The sequence below is a fragment of the Moschus berezovskii genome, chromosome 22 (genome assembly GCF_049115385.1).
Source record: "Moschus berezovskii isolate FMDL1 chromosome 22, NW_MosBer_1.0, whole genome shotgun sequence".
Taxonomy (NCBI): Eukaryota; Metazoa; Chordata; class Mammalia; order Artiodactyla; family Moschidae; genus Moschus; species Moschus berezovskii.
The window spans coordinates 10,169,014-10,188,193 of NC_142481.1; the positions used below are offsets into that span (position 1 = coordinate 10,169,014).

Genomic DNA, 19,180 nt, shown 5'->3' on the forward strand with positions numbered 1-19,180 from the left:
TTATTTTTGGCCGCAATGGGTATTCAGTGCTGCACTTGGGCTTTCTCTAGTTGCATCAAGTGAGGACTACTCTCTAGTTGCGGTGCATGGGCTTCTCATTGCAGAGGCTTCTCTTGTTTCGGAGCACAGGTTCTAGGTACGAGGGCTCAGTAGTTGTGGCACACGGACTTAGTTGTCCTGAGACATGTGGGATCTTTCCAGACTAGACGTCAACTGGTGTCCCTTGCATTGCAAGGCGGATTCTTAACCGTTGGACCACCGGGGAAGCACCAGTATGACAACTTTTAAAAGTAAAATTCATACTGTTAACTAGTTAGAAAGAGACACCCCACCTCTCCTTGTTTTGTTGAAATATTTAACCAAATAAATATATGCCATGTTCTCTATTTAAATACTTATTCTCATAATTCTAGAAAACTGTCATTATTAAGTACTTAGATATATGAAAAAATACATAATAATGGAATGAATGCCTGCTTGCTGATTTATCCACCACCCCACCCCTAGCTTAAGAACTGAAGCATTTCTGGGTTCATTTTGGTCTTTTTCAGCCATATGCTGTGCTGAGCTAAGTCAATTCAGTCATATCCAACTCTTTTTCGACCCTGTAGACTATAACCCCCCAGGTTCCTCTGTCCGTGTGATTTCCCAGGCAAAGAATACTGGAGTGGGTTACCATTTCCTCCTCCAGGGGATCTTCCCAACCCAGGGATCAAACCTGTGTCTCTTGCATCTCCTGCCCTGGCAGGCAGGTTCTTTACCACTAGCGCCCCTGGGAAGACCTTTCCAGCCATGCTCTTCCACAGTTCCCACTTTAAGATGTTTGTACTTGCTGTTCCTTGTGTGATTTCCTCCTTGTCATTCAAATTTTGGTCCAAATGTCACTTCTGAGAAGCCTTACCAGACTTCACCTGATTTACAGAAGTTTCCCCCTCACGTGTGTGTGTGTGTGTGCTCAGTTGTGTCCAACTGTTTGCAATCCCATGGACTGTAGCCCTCCAGGATCCTCTGTCCATGGGATTTTGCCAGTAAGAACACTGGAGCCGGTTGCTATTTCCTCCTTCAGAGGATCTTCCCAAGCCAGGGATCGAACCCAAGTCTCCTGCATTGGCAAGAAGATTCTTTACCACTGAATCACCCGAGAAGCCCTCTCCTCCTCACATACCTTCACAAAAATCACTGTCACACCACATTGACTTATTAGCATATAAGTTGTAACAAACAATTCCCAAAGTGGTTTAAAGGTAGTCCATACACCGTCGAAAGTTGTAATCCCCATTACTGTGGAAGCCCCCTAAGGGGAGACACCTTGCCTGTCTTCTTCACCATCAGATTCCCAGAATCTAAACTGTGTTTGCCACAGAGGGACATTTAATCGTTCTCTGCTGAATGAATAAATGACTATGTCCATTGACTGTCTTGGGTTGGAAATCGAGCCAGCCACTTGGACAACCGCTGGAACTCTGAAGCCAGAGAATGAGACACTCTCCCTAAAAATAAATAAACAAGAAGTAAGAGAGAGGGTTGCCTCTGTCTGCAGTGCTGGGAAGGAAGCCGGAACAAAGGAGTGCTTATTCTTCAGTGTAGACAGGTAAATAGTAAATTCCACATGAGAGACCGCCCGCCCTCCCCTGCCCTAGAGGGAGATTGTTTTTCCCCTGATGACAGTCAGTGAAGCCAGTCACTCCAGATAGCCATAAATACTGTGGGTGGCCACTCCCGGGAAGCTTTCCAATCTGCAGTTTCTCTGCCTCCTCTCTCTAAATTCGGGTCCCTGTAGCCAAATCAAGGTTGGAATGAATATTCACAGCTCAGGTCCTCTCCTCGCCCCCTTCCCCACCATCACCCCACATACATATGTTTTAAAAAATCTCCACTGCTTATAACAGATCTTACCACAAAAATGTACTGTTTATCCTGGCAAGCTTTCCCATGGATTTCTTGAATTCCCTCTCCCTACTGGTCCAGCTAAAAGATGGTCAGAGTCAATAAGAGCCATCTTCTAGGACAACCCCTGTTGGTCTGGCTGCAGTGCATGCTGGGACCCAGCGATAGGGAGGGCCAGAGGTAAGGGAGCTGTAATTGGGAAGAACAAACCTGACTCCATATTGGATCTGTTTCTTTCACTTTAACCTTCTTGTTTTATTGCTTCTAAAGGAATGTTGCCTATGGTTTAAAGTATGCATAATGGCCAATCTCCAGGAACCTTGTTTCCTATGCCTGAACATTAAGCTAAAATACCTTTGTTTAGGGGATTCCCTGGTGGTTCAATGGTTAAAACTCTGTGTTTCCAATGCAAGAGGTGAGGGTTTGCTCCCTGGTCGAGGAACTAAGATCCCACATGCCATGATGTGTGGCCAAATATAAATAAAATAAAATATCTTTGTTTAGCTCACAGGAAACTTCCTGATCAGGCTCACCTGTGAATGGCTGCAGGAAGAAATGAACACATCTCCTCTGGAGTCTGCCTGGAACCAGGAAATAGTTAAAATAACTTATCACCTTTTTAGGAGGCTTTCCTGACTCAGTGGTAAAGAATCCGCCTGCAATGTAGGAGACCTGTGTTCAATCCCTGGGTCAGGATGATTCCTTGGAGGAGGAAATGGCAACCTACTCCAGTATTCTTGCCTGGGAAATCCCATGGAGCAGGAATTCTGGCTGGCTACAGTTCATTGGCTCTCAGAAGAGTCAGTCATGACTGACTAAACAACATCACCTTTTTTACTTCCTTACCTCCCCCTCTTTGTTCTATAGAATAAACTAGCATTCCCCGTCCCCCCCAGGGAAGATGGTTCTTTGGGACACTAGTCTAATATCTTCTCAGCCTGCTGGCTTTCCAAATAAAGTTGCCATTCCTTGCCCCAGTGATTCTTCTCTCGGTTTATTAGCCTGTCATGTGGTAAGAAGCACAAGCTTAGACTTGTAACAGGGTGAGCTGAGGGATGGATCTGAGCCCCTGAATATGTCTACAGGCTCCAGTAATCATTATCATCATCACCACTATCATTATTGTATTAATATATAAAATTACTGTTATTATTAAAGTACAGTTCTCGTACTGTTTATACAGCCGTGAACAAGGCAGACAAAATACAGGAGCCTGGCAGATAAGTGGAGTAAAGTCTTTCCAGACAAGGAAGACAGCCAGTGCAGAGGCCCAGGGGCTGGAGAGCATGAGATGTTTGAGGAACACCAAGGAGGCTAGTGGCCTTCCCTGGTGGCTCAGACAGTAAAGAATCTGCCTGCAATGCGGGAGACCTGGGTTCAAACCCTGTCAGGAAGATCCCCTGAAGGAGGACATGGCAACCCATTCCAGTATTCTTGCCTGGGAAATCCCCATGGTCAGAGGAGCCTGGAGGGCTACAGTCCATGGGGTCGCAAAGGGTCAGACGTGACTGAGTGACTAAGCAAAACACAAGGAGGCTAAAGTGGCTGGGGCAGAGGGAGGGAGAGGGAGAAGGTGTGAGTTGTGATGAGAGCTGGGATCAGACGTGGGAGTTGTGATCAGAGAGTCCTCTTGGGAGGACTTGGCTTTTTCTCAGAGGAACATGGGAGACACTATGAGGTTCTGAGCAGAGGTGTGATCTGATCTGAATTTAACCCTCATGACAGGCATGTGGACTAGAGATTATCAACCCATTATAAAGATGAGGACACTGAGGCTCAGAAACCACACATCCAGTTTATAGGGGAGCCAGGATTTGAACTTAATCTGTCTGACTTGCTGTGCCTCTGACTGGGGACTTGAACCTCAAGCAGAGAGGATAAGGGGGGCAGTCTGGTGACCCCGGCTCTGGAACTGAGCAGAGCAGACTGGGGAAAATGAAGATCCACAGAGTTCCCTGAGCAGGGCTGTGTCTGGCAGAGATGGCCAGCTGCTCTCATCAGAGACACTCCTCTGTCCCATTGCGTGCCAACCAGAGAACAAACCTCATGGCCAGTCTTAAGACAAGACCAAGACAATTATCCAAGACCACTCTGGAGAAGATCTGGACTTTACCTTTCTTGTTCAGCTTGGATTCCTCCCATCATTGCAAGGTTTTCTGGACTCTCAGAGCCCCCTGGACTGCTCTATGCAAGACCTCGGTCACACGTGACCTGGATCACACCTCCTTGTCCTTCAGGACTCAGCTTCTTCCAGGAAGCCCTCCTTGACTGCCCAAACCTTGTCCAGCACCCCTTTAAGGCTCCTTTGGCCCAACTCTGCCCACTCTGGAGATGGGTCTGTCTTCCCCACTGGATTGTGAGCCCTGGGAAGGCCGAGCTGGGTCTGTCACTGGTCACCAATGTTTCCCCAGCACAGGTCAGACACAGAGGAAGGGCTAGAGGGATACTCTTATTGAAAAAATTTGCCATAAATTCCCCAAAGACACTAATGCAAGAGGGAGGAGGTTTAAGGTGATGGTTAAGACAACTTAGGTCAAGCTCAGGCTCAAACCCAGATTCCATGACGTCAGAGTTGGGAAATGTTAAACACATTGCTCCATCTCTCTGAGCCTCAGGTTTTCTGCTTGCAAAATGGGGTGCTGGGAGATTCCGGGGGATGATGATACGAATAATGGGGTCTGGCACACAGAACTCACTCAGTGCACGTCAGCTTCCTCTACTATCATCATCCAAGATGGGGAAATGAATGATTTTCTTGACAGACATTTGTTTTGTCTTTTCCTAATTTGGGGAGGGTGGGGAGCAAGCAATAAGCGGTGGGTTTTTGTTGTTGTTCGTTTGCTTTTTTGCCAAGCGGCATACGGGATCTTATTTTCCCTACCAGGGATCAAACCTGTATCCCCTGCAGTGGAAGCACAGAGTCTTAACCTCTGGCCCACCAGGTAATTCCTAAGCAATAAACTTTTTAATCTGATTATAGAACACTTAAAAAGAGCGATCCATTGCTATTATGAAAGAAAACACTGAAAAGAGTATTCAGTACTCTTTTCCTACAAATTCATGTTGCATGGAGAGTCTCTTTACCATCTTTTTAGAGGTAAAATCTCGACTCTCCTACAATCATAACGTGGACACACGCCAAACATCAAGAAAGCTAAAATGAATTTCCTTCATACATAGAAAACTGGTTTCTCCCCACATCAGGAGAGGGAAATTATTTGTCTACCAAGACAAAATTCATTCACGTGTCTGTGGACAGCGATCATTTGCATTGTTTTGTTATCTGCAACTTACAGAGAAGTGAAGAATTCAAAGATTCAGAGACCTCATAGAATCAGAAAACCTGAAAAGGGGTGGCAGATAATGTCGAATTTTCCAGCAAAGCCACCTGTCAGCTTTTTAATACATGTCAAGGTCTTTCATAATTTTTCCCATCAGAAACAGCAGAATACAAAATATCCGAATTCATCTTACGTATTATGTTTTAGGAAGCTTTATTCTCTATGGGATGTGTCTGTGTTCTGGGTCACAATAAAATATATTTCTTACCATGGACCATGGTCAGTGTTGTGTGAAAGCCACCGTGTGTGTGTGTGTGTGTGTGTGTGTGTGTGTGTGTGTGTGTGTGTGTATTGTGTCCAACTTTTTGCAACTTCCTGGACTATAGCCCACCAGGTTCCTCTGTCCATGCAATTTTCCAGGCAAGAATACTGGAGTCCTATTAAATACAACCTAATTAACTACTCCCCTGTGCATGAACTTGGGGGTTGTTCTGCTGATTTTTTTTTTTTTTGCTATTTCAGATGAAAGCTGAGCAGTGTCAGCGAGGAGGTTTGGTTTGTACATTGCTTGGAATCAGATGGGACTTCTCGACTTGTTTGAAATGATTATGTTTTTTCAGAGACACGCTGTCTGGCTTGTACATTTTCATTGCACGGAACAAGAATCTAAAATACACCCCTATGGTTCAATAACACAGACCTGGCAACTCTATCCTCTCCCAGGGCCATTCTGAGCTCTCTCTCTCTCTCTCCCCTTCTCTGGAAATAACCAACAGAACCTTGGGATTATGTGTTGCGGGGAGAGATGTGTTTTCATCTGAGCTAGGGCTCAGGTTACAGCTGCCAGCTGCAGGCCCTGAACTTTCTCCGGCAGCTCTCTCCACTCTCAAGGCGAAGAAACAAGCTTCCAAGGGAGGAAACGTGGCCAGGAAACTGGGAGGCCCCATGTTCTCTTTCTTTGCTTGATTTATTTTTCCTAAAAAAAACAGCCACGCGGCAAAATAATCCATATGGTAAGATTGCATGAATCTAATGCTCAAAGATAGTCAAATCTTATTGTGTTGAGAGATGCATGGTTTTGTAATAAACATACATATCTACAGAAAAGCAAGGAACTGTTTATCACAAAGCAGAGTATGATTTACCCTGGGGGAGGGAGGAGTCTCTGATGAACAGGACACGTGGGGCTTCTGGGCTGATCATTTCTTTTTTTTCTTTTCTTTTTTATATTTAAGTGAACCCACCCCACCCCCCGCCCCAGCCCCTTTTCTTCCCGGCTGTTCTGGGTCTTGCTTGCTGCATGGGCTTTTTCTCTAGTTGGAGATCGGGGGCTACTCTCTAGTTGCGATGCGCAGGCTTCTCATTGCAGTGGCTTCTCTTGTTGAGGAGGGCGGGCTCAAGGGTGTAGGGGCTTCAGTAGTTGCAGCTCCCAGGCTCCAGAGCACAGGCTCAGCAATTGTGGTACACAGCCTTGGTTGCCCTGAAGCATGTGGGATCTTCCCAGACCAGAGATTGAACTAGGGTCTCCTGCACTGGCAGGCGGATGCTTCACCACTGAGCCACCAGGAAGCCCCTGACCGTTTCTAGATGAGTCATCGCATCATGGAGTTTGTTATGTTTATTTGTTAAACTATGATTGGGGCACATGTCTATATGCATGTTACATATTCCATGACTTTTAAAACCATTTTTTTCCCAAACAGTCACTCATTCAGGGTACAGTAGTAAAATGCCTGTTATGTCTGTCTTCTAGAATATTCCACGAATGAAAATCTGAACCTAGCAGTACAAGCACACATTTTAAAAGCACTTGTAAACCAAATGCACAAAACAGTCAGGTGGAGCCTCTCTCGTTTGTGTTGTGGAGGCTGATCGCATTTCTTCCTGGTGTCTGGAAAATGTCAAATGGTGAGAACAGTCTTGGCCAGTGATTAACCCTTAACTAAAGGAAAAAAGAGAGAGAATAAACTGTTTTATTTATTTTCTAAAAGATGATGTGTTTTGCTGTTTTTGAATTCTTTGAATACTAAATTGTGTTTACATTTGCCAAAGGTTATAAATATCTACTTGAAGATGGCAACATGGCAGAAAGACAACTGGTAAACCAAGCTTAAGAAACAGCACTAAGAGAAGTAGAACCTAGTCTCTCTTGGGCTTGAAAGATATCACGTGGAGGGGGAAATCACATGTATTTGGGTGTGGAGGAAAAGGGACCCTCCTACACTGTTGGTGGGAATGCAAATTGGTACAGCCACTGTGAATAACAATATGGAGTTTCCTTTAAAAAACTAAAAATAGAGCTAACATATGACCCTGCAATCCTACTCTTGGGCATACCTCTGGAGAAAACTCTAATTCGGAAAGACACATGAACCCAATGTCCACAGCAGCACTGTTTACAATAGCCAAGACATGGAAATCACTTGGAAGATGAATGAATAGATCAAGAAGATGTGGTGTGTACAATGGAATAGTACTCAGCCACAAAAAAGAATGACATAATGCCATTTGCAGAGACATGGATTGAACTAGAGATTAGAGATTATCATATTAGGTGAAGACAAATATATGATATCACTTATATGTGGGATCTAAAACAGTGATGTAAATAAACTTATTGACAAAATAGAAACAGATTTACAGACAGAAAACAAACTTATGGTTACCAGAGGGGATAGCGAGGAAGTGGGGGGAGGAAATAAATTAGAAGTTTGAAATTAACATATACACACACCATATATAAAACGATAAGCAACAAGGACCTACCGTGCAGCACGGCTTCCCAAGTGGCTCAGCCGCAAAGAATCCGCTTGCCAATGCAGGAGAAACAGGTTCAGTCCCCGGCTTGGGAAGATCACTTGGAGAAGGAAATGGCAACTTCCCTGGTGGCTCAGAGGTTAAAGCGTCTGCCCGCAGTGCGGGAGACCTGGGTTCGATCCCTGGGCCAGGAAATTCCCCTGGAGAAGGAAATGGCAACCCACTCCAATATTCTTGCCTGGAGAATCCCATGGATGGAGGAGCCTGGTGGGCTATAATCAACAGGGTCGCAAAGAGTCAGACACGACTGAGCCACTTCACTTCACTTATAGTATTCTTGCCCAGGAAATCTCATGGACCAAGGATTACAGTCTATAGGGCCACAAAGAGCCCAACATGACCGAAGCGACGAAACAACTGTATAGCATAGGGAACTAGATTTAATGTCTTGTAATAACTATAATGTAAAAGATTCTGAAAAAATTATATATATAATTTTAAACATACATAAAATATATCTTTAATATATTTAAAACCGAGTTACTTTGCTGTACACCTGAAGCTAATACATTATAAATTAACTATATTTCAATTTTTTTTTAATGACATATTTAAGTCCTAAATGCCAAAGAACTGGGCTGTGGAGGACATTAAGACCAAAAAAAAAAAAAAAGAGGGGTCATGGGAATGAGGAACACACATCTGACCCACAACTAGAGAGATTTTGTTCCAACTGAGCTAAGATTTATTCAGAAATGAGGCCACCTCCAAGGCTACCCACTCACACACCACGAAAGTTTTGAGCTTAGAGGTTGAAGGGAAAAATGAATCGGTTGTGCATCTTTCTTTTTCCTTCCTGGCTAGAGGTGGCATTTCCATTAAAATGCTCCATGACCATCTCACCCTACTCAGCCCACTTGTTTTTGTTCCCCCAGTGCCAGTTATATAGACTTTCTTTATCTGACTATGAAATTCACGTATGGGACTTCCTTGGTGGTCCAGTGGTTAAGATTCCACATTTTCAATGCAGGTGAATCAAGTTTGATCCCTCGTTGGGGAATTAAGATCCCACATGCCATGCAGCCAAAAAAAGAAAATTCAAAATAACGTATGATTGCTATGGAAAAACCTCAATAAGCATGGAAAAACTATCCCTCATTTTGGCACCATACACAATTTTAACATTTTACTGTAGAAATTCCGCTAATTAAAGTTGGAATACCGGTTTTTATAATTAATCTCTCAATTTTTATTCATTTATATTTATTTTTTAATTGAAATATAATTGATGTACAATCTTATGTTAGTTTCAGGTGTAAGAATACTGGTTTTAAGTCTTTGAGTTAAACTCAGTTCTACAGAGGACTTTAAAATAAGCCATATCCGTCTTCTCGTGCTATATGATAACAATGATGTGAAAGTCAGTCATGTCCGATTCTTTGAGACCTCATGAACTGTAATCCACCACACTCCTCTGTCCATGGAATTCTCAAGGCAAGAATACTAGAGTGGGTTGCCATTCCCTTCTCCAAGGGATCTTGCTGACCCAGGGATCAAACCCAGGTCTGCTGCATTGCAGGTGGATTCTTACTATCTGAGCCAGAGAAGCCACTGAAAATAACAATAATAGTAAAAACAACACCATCACCATCAGGGTGCAGGGCTGCCATGTAAGGAAGGAAGCTTTGTGTGGGGATCAGGACTCCTGTGTTCTGCTCCTGCTTTGTCACCAACTTGCCCTGTGGCCTTAGTAAGTTCCTCCTCTTCTCTGGCTTCAGCATCTTGCCTATGAAATGGGAGGACTGGAGAAATTATAGAAATGGTTCACAACCCTGGCCGCCTGGTAGAGTCATCCGGAGAGCTTTTACAATCACTGATGCCTGCGCCACACCCCAGAACAACAGCTTCAAACTCTCTGAAGGTGAGACTGAAAGTGAAGTGGCTCAGTCGTGTCCGACTCTTTGTGACCCCATGGACTATAGCCTATCAGGCTCCTCTGTCCGTGGGATTCTCCAGGCAAGAGTACTGGAGTGGGTTGCCGTTTCCTTCTCCAGGAGATCTTCCCAACCCAGGGATCGAACCCGGGTCTCCCACATTGAAGGCAGATGCTTTACCATCTGAGCCACCAGGGAAGGTGAGACTAGGGCATCCCAATTTCTTAAATGTTCCCCAAGGAATCCCCATGAGTATCTAAGGTTGAGAATCACCACCCTTTATCTAGGGTCTGGAGTCAGTGGTTTTAAGTGAGAGTAAGACCCCAGATGGAGAAGGCAATGGCACCCCACTCCAGTACTCTTGCCTGGAAAATCCCATGGATGGAGGAGCCTGGTTGGCTGCAGTCCATGGGGTTGCTATGAGTCGGACATGACTGAGCGACTTCACTTTCACTTTTCACTTTCATGCATTGGAGAAGGAAATGGCAGCCCACTCCAGTGTTCTTGCCTGGAGAATCCCAGGGATGGGGGAGCCTGGTGGGCTGCCCTCTATGGGGTTGCACAGAGTCGGACACGACGGAAGCGACTTAGCAGCAGCAGCAGCAGCAGGACCCCAGATAAATTTGTTTTCTGTGTCTGTTTCTGTTTTGTAAATAAGTTCATTTGCATTTTTTTTTTTTTTTGCTCTGTTTTTTACTAAGGTTCAGCTTGCGGGATCTCATTTCTCTGAGCAGGGATCGAACCTGGGCTCTCGGCAGTGAAAACACAGAGCCCTAACCACTAGACCACCTGGGAATTCCTTGGACTTGAATTTTTAAAAGACACTCTTCAACCCAATACACTGCCTTAAGCAGAAAAGGCTTTTTTGGAAGGTTCAGAAATGGGCTCAGACAGATTCTGACAGCTTAAAAAGAAGAGACTCATCTTGGAATTTTTCTGTTAAATAATAGTTCTGTTTAATTTCCTTCTACATATGCATCACTTCACGTGACTGGATAAACATGATCACATAGGCTGTGGTTTTTGTGCTCTTCATGATTTAGTTCCACCCCCCACCCCATTTCCCCGATAAATACTTCCACTCCCCTTTATAACCAGGTTAACTAATAACATTTGTACTTACTGCACACTTCATGTGTGCCAAGAGCTATTAGAAGCCCTTTACACATCTCCCAGTCACCCTGCAAGGCAGATACTATTATCCCCATTTTACAGATGAAGAAACTGAGGCCCAGAGAGGTCACCTGAGGTCACAGAGTCAAGATTTGGCTATACTCAAATCTGACATAGCCCAACACACCTCTATCGCCTGACACAGCCGTCCACACATTCTCATTGTTCATGGACACCCAGAGAGATACAGAGGTTATTTGAGGTATTTTATTTTTTCACAATAGAAAGGGGGAGACCCTGTGATATACAGCCTTTTGTGGCTCTTAACTGTGCTTACTCAAAAGGATCCCAGTCCATACATTCCAAGTACATAAGACCCCAGGGTGCTGTTGCACCATTGTTTTCAGCCACTCTCCTAGCAAGGGCATTTCCCAGGGTCTCTGATGTTCTGCCCACACAGGTAAGCCATCCTGATTCTTGAAACCCAAGCCCCAGCCCAGCCTGCATTGCATTGCGCTAGAAATCCTCATTCCCCCACCCCAACCCACTAATCGTCTCATGCACAGCAGTGATTGTCTTGATTTGTGGTATGTACTCAAGACTTTCTTCCTTAAATGTAACAGGTCAAATTAGACCACTAATTAGTGGTGTGCTCAGAATGTTTTGACACTTCTTTTTTATTGGCCATGTGTCTTGTGGAATCTTCGTTCCGGACCAGGGATTAAACCTGAAAGCAGTGAAAGCGCCATATCCTAACCATTAGACCACCAGGGAACATCCCGACACACCTTCAATTTTTAATGAGCTAGGGGATTTCTGAAAAATTTGGATGTGATTCTGACTTTCTGGGGAGTCAGAGGGACCCTGGAGAGTTTGCATGAGCCTTGGTCACCTAAGCATGATTATTCAGTCTCCAGCCCCTCCAGAGAGCAAACTCAAGCAGCCTGATTTAAGACCCCACTCCTCCCTGAACAAAAACAGCTGTTTGGCATAAATCACACTGTTAGCTTAGACTCTCTGGCCCAACACTCAGGTAAACAAAGAGGCTCTTATCAGGCAGGACATTCCAAGAGCTTAGAGGTTCCCTCCCAGGAGGCCAGTTCTTTTTTTTTTGAACATGCAGGGATCAAGCCCACTTAGTTAACCCTTTACTCCACAGGGAACATGGGCTTCCGAGGTGGCTCTGTGGTGAAGAATCCGCCTGCCAATGCAGATGTGGGTTCGATCCCTGGGTCAGGAAGATCTCCTGGAGAAAGAAATAGCAACCCACTCTCGTATTCTTGCCTGGAGAATCCCATGCATGGACAGAGGAGCCTGGTGGTCTGCCCAGTCCATGGAGTCTCAGAAAGAGTCAGACACAGTTTATCGACTAAACAGCAACAAGCACAGGGAACATCACTGGAGCCTATGAAGAGGAGGCTTGAGTGCTGGGATTAGAGGGAGGGGCACGGCTGGCCAAAGACTCAGGGCGCCTCACCTATTTGGGACTTTGCAAGGGGGGAGGGTGTGGGAGAAGAGAAATGAGGAGAGATGCTGGGCTCAGAGAGGAGCCCGTGCTATGGCGTTCTCTGGTAAACCCTGTTCAAAGCCAACTGAGTGTCCTTCTGTGCCTTGGTCATGTGAACAGGCTGTCCATTCACACACTCACAACATACCCACACATCACAGTGGCAGATGTACAGACACACGCCAAGACACAAAGACGGTCACAAACTCACAGACCATTACCCTCCCCTTTAAAACACCATGCGCTTGCGAGGACTTTCACACAATATTGACCAGATATGGGGACATTGCCCTGCTCTGTTCACAGTCTTAGGAGGAAACTCTGTAATCAAGTATGATGAAGCGTATGATGTACTATATTTTTTATCAGATGTGCTTTATCAGGTTGATGAAAAATAAAATAAAGCCATTCCCTTCTCCAGAGGATCTTCCCAACCCAGGGATCGAACCAGTGTCTCCTGCATGGCAGGCAGATTCTCAGTCAGTGTGTCATCACGGAAGTCCTCCAGTGTTTTTTTTTAATCACAGGGGGCTTCTGTCCCCAAATGCAGCCTGTGGGTGCCTCCCAGGCTGTAGTTTCAAATATGCCAAGATTTTCAGGGAGGAAGCTCCAGAACTGGAGTTTTGACTCCAAACCAACCCTTATCTGGACCAGCCTCGCTGCCACTCACTACAACCAAGGGAAAAAACAGTGAGCCACAGATGTGGAGGCAACAGATACTGTCCTGTGGAGACCTCTTGGATTCCAGGAGGTGGAGACCTCCTGGGACCCCCATCCTAGAGCCCGTGGTGGTGTGACAGGGGAAGAGAAAACCACTGCGAGGATGAAATTAACAGCGATCTTTGGAAGAGGGGTTTGGAGCCTGGCTCATCCCCTGTGATGCCACTCTTAAACTGTGTGACCTTGAGCTACTTACTTAACCTCTCTGTGCCTCCATAGACTCATCTGAAAGGGGGATCATAATAGAGCTTTCCTCCCAGTGTAGATGTCAGAATTGAAGAAGATACTGTGTCAGTGTACCAGGGACTGGGAACTACTACCCTAAGGCTCCAGGGGAGAATGAGAACCCACAGCAGGGGTTCTCCAGTGGGTGGAGCATCAAAATCACCTGGAGAGCCTTTTAAAATACAGATTGCTAGGCCTCTCCCTGAGAGTTTGTGATTCTCTAGGTTCCGGGTGGGCTTGACTATGCATTTCTAAGTTGATCCAGATGGTCTCAGGACCTTACTTGGAGAACCACTCAGTTCAGTTCAGTTGCTCAGTTGTGTCCGACTCTTTGCCACCCCATGGACTGCAGCATGCCAGGCTTCCCTGTCCATCCTGGAGCTTACTCAAACTCATGTCCATCAAGTCGGTGATGCCATCCAACCATCTCATTCTCTGTCGTCCCCTTTTCCTCCTGTCTTCAATCTTTCCCAGCATCAGGGTCTTTTCCAATGAGTCAGTTCTTTGCATCAGGTGGCCAGAGAACTGCTGGCTTACAGTAAAGTCCACCTTCCACAGACGTTCAAAACATAGGCAGAGCTTTGGAGCTTAAGACGGTGGATCATGAGCACTCAGGAAACTCCGTCAATCACATGATTTTTTTTTTGACTTACAATGTCTGCCAATCTCTGCTGTATAAGAAAGTGACTCAGTTGTACACATATACACATTCTTTTTAAACACTCTTTTCCATTTGAAGTGAAGTCGCTCAGTCGTGTCCGACTCTTTGCGACCTCATGTACTGTATGTAGCCTACCAGGTTCCTCAGTCCATGGGATTTTCAAGGCAAGAATACTGGAGTGGGTTGCATTTCCTTCTCCAGGGGATCTTCCAGACCCAGGGATCGAACCCGGTTCTGAGTCATTGTAGGCAGACACTTTACCGTCTGAGCAACCACCTAATTTAACCATCAGTCCCAGAGCGTCTCCTGGTGGTGGGCGCACCCGTAGCCACCGGGGAGGGATTTTAACCAGCGGGCTTGGAGCGCCACCTGGTGGATAAATGGGTCAGGCAACTTGGCTGAGTTGACATCTCCGCAGGCCTGGGCTTCCCTGCAGAAGCTAACGAATCTGCCTGCAATGCAGGAGATCCAGATTCGATCCCTGGGTAGGGAAGATTCCCTGGAGGAGGAGATGGCAACCCACTCCAGTATTCTTCCCTGGACAATTCCATGAACAGAGGAGCCTGACAATCTACAGTCCACGTTGTTGCAGAGTCGGACACTCCTGAGCAACTAATGCACGCACACTGCAGGCCTACATGCAGGAGGGGCGGGGCCTCCTGTGTGAAGGCCGGGTCTTGCAATAAGGAAGGCAGGGCCTTGTGGGCATCAGGCTTTACGGAACCTGATGGAGGGAAAGGTAGGGGATCATTTTTCCATTCCTGGAGCCCTGGTTTCTTCCTCAGACATGTCTAGGACCAGGTCACATCTTTAGGAGTAAACCTCCGTCGATTTAATTCGGTCCGGGGAGGGGGGACAGTTCCTCCTTGAGGTCCAAGCCTGGGGCACCCTCCCGGCCTATCTGCAGGCCAAGACCCACACCCGACCCTAGGGACCTAGGGTCAGTAAGCAGGAATACTGGCATCAGTGCTGTTCAAGAGAACTTTCTGTGGTGATGAAAACGTCCTGTACTTGCCTGGTATGGTAGCCACAGGTCACGTGTAGCTTTGGGCCCCTGTCATGTGGCTGAAATGAATGTCCAATTTTACTTAATTTTAATTACATCTTAATTTCCATCTCCCCCGTCCCCGTGGCCATTGGTTACCCTATTAAACAGAGCAGGTCTAGAGCTCCATAAGGACTTTGGCTTTGATCTTACTATAGGAAGGGTTTGGGGAAGGAAGTGATTGACTGGAATTTGACTTCTTAGTCAAACCAAGTCATAAGCCAGGCCAAAGTCAAGCAGAGAGGAAACAGACTCCACCTCTTAAAAAAAAAAAAAATTATTTGACTGCCCTGGGTCTTAGCTGGAGCAGCATTGCTCTGCCACATGGGAACTCTTAGTTGCAGCAGGTGGTATCCAGCTCCCTGATCAGGGATCGAACCTGGGCTCCCTGCGTGTGTAGCATGGAGTCTTAGCCACTGGACCACCAGGGAAACCCCTAGACTTCCCTTCTTGATGGGGGAAGTACCAGGCACACACAGGGAGGGGAAGAATTCAGTTCAGTTCAGTTCAGTCGCTCAGTGGTGTCCGACTCTCCGCGACCCCATGTATCACAGCACGCCAGGCCTCCCTGTCCATCACCAACTCCCGGAGTTCACTCAAACTCATGTCCACAGAGTCGGTGATGCCATCCAGCCATCTCATTCTCGGTCGTCCCCTTCTCCCGCCCCCAACCTTTCCCAGCATCAGAGTCTTTTCCAGTGATTCAACTCGTCGCATGAGGTGGCCAAAGTATTGCAGTTTCAGCTTTAGCATCAGTCCTTCCAATGAACACCCAGGATCAATCTCCCTTAGAATGGACTGGTTGGATCTCCTTGCGGTACAAGGGACTCTCAAGAGTCTTCTCCAACACCACAGTTCAAAAGCATCAATTCTTCGGCGATCAGCTTTCTTCACAGTCCAACTCTCACATCCATACATGACCACGGGAAAAACCATAGCCTTGACTAGACGGACCTTTGTTGGCAAAGTAATGTCTCTGCTTTTTAATGTATTATCAAGGTTGATCATAACTTTCCTTGAATTAACATTGGCCATTTGGGAGACGAGTCTCTGCAGTGCGCCCTCTGGCGGCGGATGGCAGAGACGCGCTCAGACTCAGTGTGTCCCGCTCCAGAGCCACCTTCCTGACCGTGTGAGCATCCGCCAAGGGCTGATAAACTGTGGGGAAATACTGGCTTGAATAGAAAACGGTAGGGAGAAGAGTTCTGACTACAGGTCACAGCTGTAAGGTCACTCTAATAAAAATTTGGACCAGAACCTTCTGGGAGCCATGGTCACTTCTTCAACTTTTTTTTTTTTTTTTACTTCATTGACCGCTGATTGATCAAAGGGTATTATGGAGTAAAAAGACGGACTGAAAAGGTGGATTTGTTTAAAACGTGTCCTCTGTTGGTTCCATTCACCTAGAAGTCCGTGATTCCTCTGACACTTTCTAATCAAATTGTTTCATTTTATGATCTCTGAAGCATTCATTTTAAGTGTTGGGTAGGGAGCGTGAGGAAGTATTTGCTGTCCGAAGCCAGAGGAAAAAACAGACCTGACTTTCTTCAGGCTTGACAGGCTGGTGTTACTGTGTTCGAACAGAAACAAGGCCAATGACGGTGGAATCTTTTGCCCCCACCCCCCGCCACACACACACACAAAGCTCTGCAAGCGCCTCTTCAGAGGGCAGTCTTTCAGAGTTCACATGAAGACCTGCCTGAGTGTGGAAGGGGATTTACAAGTTGCTGTGTGATTGCTGGCTTGTGGGCTGAGATTCAGCAAGAACTCTGGGAAGTCAGACTAAATGAGAGCAGATGGTTTGTTACTTGAATCTCCAAATATGAGTTTGACTTTTTACCGATATTTCAGATCAGTGATGCTGGGCCACTCTTGCTACCTTTGCTATACACCCGAACCTAGTACAACACTGTAAATCAGCTATATGTGTCTGCTTAGTCGCTCAGTCATGTCCAACTCTTTGCGACTGCATGGACTGTAGCCCACCAGGCTCCTCTGTCCATGGGATTCTCCAGGAAAGAATCCTGGAATGGATTGTCATTTTTGTCTCTGGGGGATTGTCCCGACCCAGGGATCGAACTTGGGCCTCCCACATTCCAGGCAGATCCTTTACCATCTGAACCACTAGGGAAACCCCTAAATCAACTATACTTCAATAAAAATAAGCACATTTTCATATTTTTAAGAAAAGATGAGATCATCCTGAATTAGCCAAGTGGGCCCTAAATCCAATGACAAGTGTCGTGGGAGAGGAGAAGCCATTGTAAAGATGGAGGAATTGATTGGAGACAAGAAATGCCAAGAGAGCAAAGCTGAAAGCGGAGAGGAAGAAATCTCCCCTAGAACTCTGCTGACATCTTGATTTCGAACTTCCAGCCTCCAGAATCGTAAGAGAATACACTTCCGCTGCTTTAAGCCAGCCAATTTGTGGGGATCTGTTCCACAGCCTTAGGAAACTAACACAGAGGTGGATCTCAATTGGACCCGGATATTGCCATAGATACACAGACAAGGACACAGCTATAGACACGGCTGTAGCTCTAGACAAGGTTACAGCTGTCAGTGTAGACATGGATGCATGCACTTAGATTGAGACCTATAGACAGAGGTAACGCAGATCTTGAGGAAACCCTGACACAGGAGTGCAGCCAACCCGGGCTAAGCACGGGGCACTCACTGCCAAAAGGAAGCTGCCGTGGAGTCACAGACACAGCCTCCCACAAACACTCCACCACCAAACTCTCAAGGTTTTTCTGGAGAATCCCCAGTATCTGAAATGGCTTTCTTTAGTGGCTCCAGCAAGCTTGCTCTTTTTTTTTTTTTTTAAAGTAAGTAACCTAGAGATGAGTTATAGGCTTCCCTGATGGCGCAGTGGGAAAGAATCTGCCTGAAAATGCAGGAGATGCAGGTTCAATCTCTGGGTCAGGAAGATCCCCCCGGAGAAGGAAACAGCAACCCGCTCCAGTATTCTTGCCTGGGAAATTCCATGGACAGACAGAGGAGCCTGCTGGGCTATAGTCCACAGGGTCACAAAGAGCTGGATACAACTGAGCGACTGAGCACACACACACAGATGAGTTATTTATTATTTTTATTTTTGGCTGTGCTGCATCTTCGTTGTGCAACGTGGCGGTGTGCAGGCTTAGCTGCTCCGTGGCGTGTGGGATGTTAGTTTCCCCACCAGGTATTAAACCTGAGTCCCCGGCATTGGAAGGCAGATTCTCAACCACTGGACCACCAGGGAGGTCCCAAGCTTGCTCTTTTCTGTTGCAAAGTTTCTGGATAATCGTTTTTGCCCTCCCACCTCAAGTGTAAAAACAAAACTTGTTCCCAGATGGCCGGGAGCTTTCTGTCTTATCTTTCTCATATAAATCCTGCTTTGTCTTTACGCCTTGCCAGCAGTCTGCCTCTCTTTTCAATGCTGATAACTGTCTTCAAGTTAGACACAGGGCTTTGGAGCCCAGGAAAGAGGAGGGAAGTAGAAAGGGTTGGGGGAGGAGGGGTGGGCAGGGCCACTAGGGAGAGTGGGGAGGGGAGTGTCCACGATACCATTTTGAGGATCCAGCAGCCAAGGCCTTTAAACCAAATTCAAAGAGAGAGAAACTGCCCCAAGTGAGTCATGGGGCAGATCTGGAAAAGAGGCTAAGAAAACTCCTTTAAACATCCCTTTTGGGACTTCCTGGTGGTCGGGTAGCTAAGACTCCTCACTCCCTATGCAGGGGGCTGGGATTCGCCCCTGGTCAGGGAACTAGATCCCACAAGCCACAATATAAGTTTGCATGCTGCAGCCTAAATGCCACAACGCATCACCGACTCGATGGACATGAGTTTCAGTGAACTCCAGGAGTTGGTGATGGACAGGGAGGCCTGGCGTGCTGTGATTCATGGGGTCGCAAAGAGTCGGACACGACTGAGCGACTGAACTGAACTGAACTGAAGACTTGGTGCAGCCAAATAAATAAATAATAAATGAATTTTTAAAAAATCCCTGTGTTAATGACAGGAAGACTGAGGTCCACATAGGAGGGGACATAAAGAAGTGTAAATGTC

At 46.2% G+C, this 19,180-nt stretch overlaps 1 long non-coding RNA gene across 1 annotated transcript; it reads left to right on the forward strand.

Moving 5' to 3' along the window:
• Positions 1–6,046: 6,046 nt before the first annotated feature.
• On the forward strand, positions 6,047–10,692 carry LOC129546198 (uncharacterized). The gene is made up of 3 exons (XR_008683840.2): positions 6,047–6,181; positions 9,704–9,846; positions 10,561–10,692. It is a non-coding gene; the product is annotated as an uncharacterized LOC129546198 (long non-coding RNA).
• Positions 10,693–19,180: the final 8,488 nt, after the last annotated feature.